The sequence below is a fragment of the Lipotes vexillifer genome, unplaced genomic scaffold (assembly GCF_000442215.2).
Source record: "Lipotes vexillifer unplaced genomic scaffold, Lipotes_vexillifer_v1.1 scaffold334, whole genome shotgun sequence".
Classification (NCBI taxonomy): Eukaryota; Metazoa; Chordata; class Mammalia; order Artiodactyla; family Lipotidae; genus Lipotes; species Lipotes vexillifer.
In genome coordinates, this window is record NW_006799673.1 from 310,615 (window position 1) to 316,482 (window position 5,868).

Sequence of the window (5,868 nt, forward strand, 5' to 3'; positions counted from 1 at the left end):
AGTGTGAGCTCTGTGAGAGCAGGCATCTGGCCCTTCATCTTTGCTGCGGTATCCTCAGGGCCTAGGACAGAGCTTGGCCCATAGTAGGTGCTCAATAAATGTTTGTTGAATGAAGACATGGCTCCTATTCCTCCTTCAATCTCAGATGCCCCCTCCCCTCAGCAGCTTTCCCTGGTTCCCCACCTGAAAGGAATGGCTCTCTCCTCCATGCTCCACGGCCCTGGTCATGCTCTGCTTTTTATCCCGGCTGGGTCAGGTGTGTCTCCCTCACAGATGCTCTGATTGGTTTCCCCTACATACTGTCTTTTGCACAGTGCCTGGCAAGTCGTAAGCACTCAAAATATTTGTGCGATGGAGGAGGATTTTTCAAAAAATCTATTTTAAAAATTATTATACAATAAAACTGACTTTTTAGATACTGTTCTATTAATTTTAACATATGTATAGATTCATGTAATCAGGATGTAGGAGTCACCCATCACCCAAAACAGCTCCCACCTGCTACTCCTTTATGGTCACGTGTCCCTCCACCCCTAACCCCCGGCAACCACTGAGCTTTTCCCATCACTATAGTTTAGTCTCTTCAAGAATAACCTCTAGGGCTTCCCTGGTGGCGCAGTGGTTGAGAGTCCGCCTGCCGATGCAGGGGACACGGGTTCGTGCCCCGGTCCGGGAAGATCCCACATGCCGCGGAGCGGCTGGGCCCGTGAGCCACGGCCGCTGAGCCTGCGTGTCCGGAGCCTGTGCTCCGCAACGGAAGAGGCCACAACAGTGAGAGGCCCGCGTACCACAAAAAAAAAAAAGAGAGAGAAAGAATAACCTCTAGGGACTTCCCTGGTGGTGCAGTGGTTAAGAATCTGCCTGCCAATGCAGGGGACATGGGTTCAAGCCCGGTCTGGGAAGATCCCACATGCTGCAGAGCAACTATGCCCGTGAGCCACAACTACTGAGCCCGCTTGCCACAATTACTGAAGCCTACCCGCCTAGAGCCCGTGCTCCGCAACAAGAGAAGCCACTGCAACGAGAAGCCTGCGCACCACAATGAAGAGTACACCCCACTCACCACAACTAGAGAAAGCCTGCATGCAGCAATGAAGACCCAACACAGCCCAAAATAAATAAATTTATAAAAAAAAAAAAAAAGAATAACCTCTAATGGGGACTCCCCTGGTGGTCCAGCTGTTAGGACTCCATGTTCCCAATGCAGGGGGCCCAGGTTCAATCCCTGGTCAGGGAACTAGATCCCATGGGCCACAATTAAAGATCCTGCACGCACCAACGTTAGTATGGAACCACTGGAGAGTGGCTTCTTTCACTCAGCATAATGCCTTTGAGATTCATCCAAGTTGAAGAGTGTAACAATAGTTTGTTCTTCTGCATCCATCATATGGCTGTTGAAGCACATTTAGGTTGTTACCAGTTTGGGGCAATTATCAATACTGTTACTATAAACATTTCACTTATAGTATGTTGTGTGAACAAAACTTTTCATTTTTCTAGATAAATACTCAGTAATGTGATTGCTGGGTTATATGGGGAGAGTATGTTTATATGAAACTGTCAAACTGTTTTCCGGAGCAGCCATACTGTTCTGCATTCCCACCAGCAAAGTATGAGAGATCCAGTTGCTCTGTTTCCTCATCTGCACTTGGTATTGACAGCATTTTTTTATTTTAGCCGTCCCAGTGGCTGTTAAGTGGTATATCACCCTGGTTTTAATTTGCTTTCCCTAATGGCTAGTGATACCAAAATCTTGGCTCTCTATGCACCGATGCCAAAAAGAAATATGGAGACAGAGTTTTGGAGAAATGAGGAAAATGGCTTTAATCTTTGCCTGGCAAAGGGGGTAACACAGCAAGCTAGCGCCTCAAGAGCTGTGCCCCCTTCCCCGGGGAACAGGGAAAGGTTATATAGCCTGGGGCTCATGGTCTGGGGTAGGTGATAAAGCTCAAAGTAATGAAGGTCCTGCATTTCTTTTGTTCTACAAATTCATGGCCAAAGCTGTCATCAGGTGGCTCAACAACCGGGTCTGGTGTCCCTGAAGTTATCGGCCCGTGACCTTCTGTCCCAAATGAAGAGTGCTACAAGGGAGTGTAGCGGGAGAAGAAATGCCAGGTGCAAAGGGTAATTCAAATGGAGTCAGAGAGTAATCAGCTTTGTGAAGGACGTCTAGCTGCAAGTGTTTGTTAGAAGTAACAGCTAAAGAATAACCACGATTAACTCTTTCAGGCCTGTTTATGTTGTTTCCCCAGCCTGTTCATTGCTTCCTTATTTTCCTTGTTTATCAGAAAACAGAAGTCTCATTTCTATTTTTGCTGCAACATTAGCAGCAAATGTTGGACATCTTTTCATGAGCTTTCTGCCTTTTTTGGTCAAGTGTCTGTTTAACTCTTGCTCATTTTTAAAACTGGGTTTTAGTTTTCTTCTGAGATCTTAAAAATAACTCGGTATAATTTACATATCATAAAATTCACACATTTTAAGTGTACAGTTCAATGAGTTTAATAAGTTTATCACTATAACCCAGTTTTAGAACACTGACATCACCCCAATAAGGTCACTCATACCCATCTATTCTTTTTGAGTTTTGAGGGTTCTTTATATGTTCTGGATACAAGTCCTTGGTTGGATATGTGATTTGCAATATTTTCCAGATAAAGGGATTCTTGTCAGGAGAATGAAAATTCTCTAAATGGGGGCCTGACAGTAAGTCCAAACATTTTCTGAATCCTGCAAAATGTCTCCTTTTGTTTGGTTTTAATGTGGGTAGGTGACCCATTCTGGAAATAATAAAGGTGACTGACCTGTCCTGTGATAGAGGAACTCCAAGGAAGCCTGCAGGTACCCCACCCCACTCCTGGTGGGTGGTCTGAGAGACCAACGGGCCCCAGGGTGGTCTGCTCCATCACAGAACCATCCTGGTGCACCCAGGGCGCAGATGGGCCGGTGGGCAGAGGAGGTTCTGCAAGGTCCAGGGGCCAGGAAGGGCAGTGCTTTCTCTGATGGCTCCATCTCCAAGACTTATTTTTAATTTGGTTATTTCTTTCGTTTTATTTTTTATCAAGACATTGCAACATATTCGACAGTAGACTAGGATAACAAACCTCCAGGTGTTTCTCATCTAGCCTCATCAATTACCAACTCCATGGCCGATATTGTTTCAACTGACTCCAGCTCTCCTCTTCACGGTAACCCTAAGGGCTCTTAAAAACACAAATACCATTATCACTCCGAAAATATTTAACAATTACTTAATAGTGTCAAAATCTTGAGTCCTCGTCTTAAGGATGTGTTAGAACCTTTCAGGCAGCCCGGCGACCGTCCGTCTAGCCCGGTGGTCCCCAAGCCCGGGGAAAGGAGATACTCGCACCCACCCAGGAAGCCAGGAACAGAGAGTCGACCCCTATTCTTCCCCGCGGTTTGCCAGTACCTGCTTGGATTGGCCCGGCGCGGAGCCATCCGTGGGCTACACCGACCACAGAGGGAGGGATGAGACCGCCCAACACAGCGCACTAGAGGACCAGCGCATCCCTGTTCTCGGACGCGAGCGCACCTCTCTCCCCCGCAGAGGCTCGGAAACCCCACGGCGGCGGGCGGGGCTGCGCCCGGGATTGGGGGTGGGGCTGGAGCAGCCGGGGCTCCGCACGCCGCGCCCTGGTCCCGCTCCGAGTGGGCGGGCAGCGCCTGGAGCCCGGCCTGGCGAGTCTGTCTCCGCCACTGTCCCGCCGGCTCCCGACCGTCCGGCTCTGCTCGGTCTGCCCTCCGTCCCACGCCGCCCGCCCGGTCCGCACGGAACCTCTGGCCAGAGGGCAGACCAGCCATGGGCGCCCAGCCGCGCGTCGCGGAGCTCTTGCCTCCCTGGGCGCCGCCGCCGCTGCTGCTATTTCTGCTGCTGCTGCTGCTGCTGCTGCCAGGTACGCGCGCGGGGCGAGGGGGACTGGAGGGACGGGCGCCCAGCCCGAGCGGGGCCCGAAGGGGATGCGGCCCGGAGCGCAGCGCGAGGAGGTGGGGAGAAGGGCGCCGTGGCTGCGGACCCGAAACTCGCGTGGACTGGCTCAGGCCCGACGGCGAGTTAGGTGGGGGTTGCGTGTTTTCCCCTCGGCTGCCCCATTCTTGAGAGTGATTTGTGCGCTCCCTGGAGGCGCGGGGAGGGCCCGCACTGGGGCTCTTCCTTCCACAGCCCAGCGTTACAGATTTCGAGTCTCGGCCCTGCCCATTGTCCTGCTTGGCGCACTGGGTGCTGAACTGACGCGCCCAGGCCGCGGCTTCCACTGTCTGCATCCCGCCCACCTCCTCGTTTTACGAATAGCTGGGGAAGCTGAGGCCAGAGAGGGCTCAAGATTTGATCAAGGCCACCTGGGGCAGAGGGGAGTCGTTAAGGGGCGCCAGCCTCTCCTCCTTGTCCTCGCCTCTCCGCACTCCTGGCACCTCCCCGCCTTCGCCTTCTGCCCAGTCTCTAAGAGGAGCCTGTTAGGGAGAAGCCGGCCCTGACAGAAAGGCTTTTGAGTGTCCTGGGAGGGGTGGTAGATACCAGGGGACGAGGGATTTGGCAGGGCTGCAGGCGGTCCCTGCAGCTGGGCGGGTATGTCTGTTGGGAGACCACGTTGTGACCGTGCACTCAGAGCGCTGTTCCTGCCCCTCGGTGCTGAGGCCCCCACTACTCAGAGTGCTGAACACTCCCCGCGGAGCTCCTGAATGTGGCCCCTTCTTTATTTCCCCACGGCGGCGGGCGGGGCTGCGCCCGGGATTGGGGGTGGGGCTGGAGCAGCCGGGGCTCCGCACGCCGCGCCCTGGTCCCGCTCCGAGTGGGCGGGCAGCGCCTGGAGCCCGGCCTGGCGAGTCTGTCTCCGCCACTGTCCCGCCGGCTCCCGACCGTCCGGCTCTGCTCGGTCTGCCCTCCGTCCCACGCCGCCCGCCCGGTCCGCACGGAACCTCTGGCCAGAGGGCAGACCAGCCATGGGCGCCCAGCCGCGCGTCGCGGAGCTCTTGCCTCCCTGGGCGCCGCCGCCGCTGCTGCTATTTCTGCTGCTGCTGCTGCTGCTGCTGCCAGGTACGCGCGCGGGGCGAGGGGGACTGGAGGGACGGGCGCCCAGCCCGAGCGGGGCCCGAAGGGGATGCGGCCCGGAGCGCAGCGCGAGGAGGTGGGGAGAAGGGCGCCGTGGCTGCGGACCCGGAACCCGCGGGGACTGGCTCAGGCCCGACGGCGAGTTAGGTGGGGGTTGCGTGTTTTCCCCTCGGCTGCCCCATTCTTGAGAGTGATTTGTGCGCTCCCTGGAGGCGCGGGGAGGGCCCGCACTGGGGCTCTTCCTTCCACAGCCCAGCGTTACAGATTTCGAGTCTCGGCCCTGCCCATTGTCCTGCTTGGCGCACTGGGTGCTGAACTGACGCGCCCAGGCCGCGGCTTCCACTGTCTGCATCCCGCCCACCTCCTCGTTTTACGAATAGCTGGGGAAGCTGAGGCCAGAGAGGGCTCAAGATTTGATCAAGGCCACCTGGGGCAGAGGGGAGTCGTTAAGGGGCGCCAGCCTCTCCTCCTTGTCCTCGCCTCTCCGCACTCCTGGCACCTCCCCGCCTTCGCCTTCTGCCCAGTCTCTAAGAGGAGCCTGTTAGGGAGAAGCCGGCCCTGACAGAAAGGCTTTTGAGTGTCCTGGGAGGGGTGGTAGATACCAGGGGACGAGGGATTTGGCAGGGCTGCAGGCGGTCCCTGCAGCTGGGCGGGTATGTCTGTTGGGAGACCACGTTGTGACCGTGCACTCAGAGCGCTGTTCCTGCCCCTCGGTGCTGAGGCCCCCACTACTCAGAGTGCTGAACACTCCCCGCGGAGCTCCTGAATGTGGCCCCTTCTTTATTTGCGGGGGGGGGGGGGGG

The 5,868-nt window shown here is 55.6% G+C and overlaps 1 protein-coding gene across 1 annotated transcript in view; it reads left to right on the forward strand.

Moving 5' to 3' along the window:
- Window positions 1-3,852: 3,852 nt before the first annotated feature.
- The window catches only part of CHRNA3 (cholinergic receptor nicotinic alpha 3 subunit), a 27,664-nt gene continuing 25,648 nt past the window's right edge, over window positions 3,853-5,868 (forward strand). The window contains exon 1 of the mRNA XM_007471843.1: window positions 3,853-3,914. The gene's annotated coding sequence lies outside the window, so the exon portion shown is untranslated. The remainder of the gene's footprint in view (window positions 3,915-5,868) is intronic.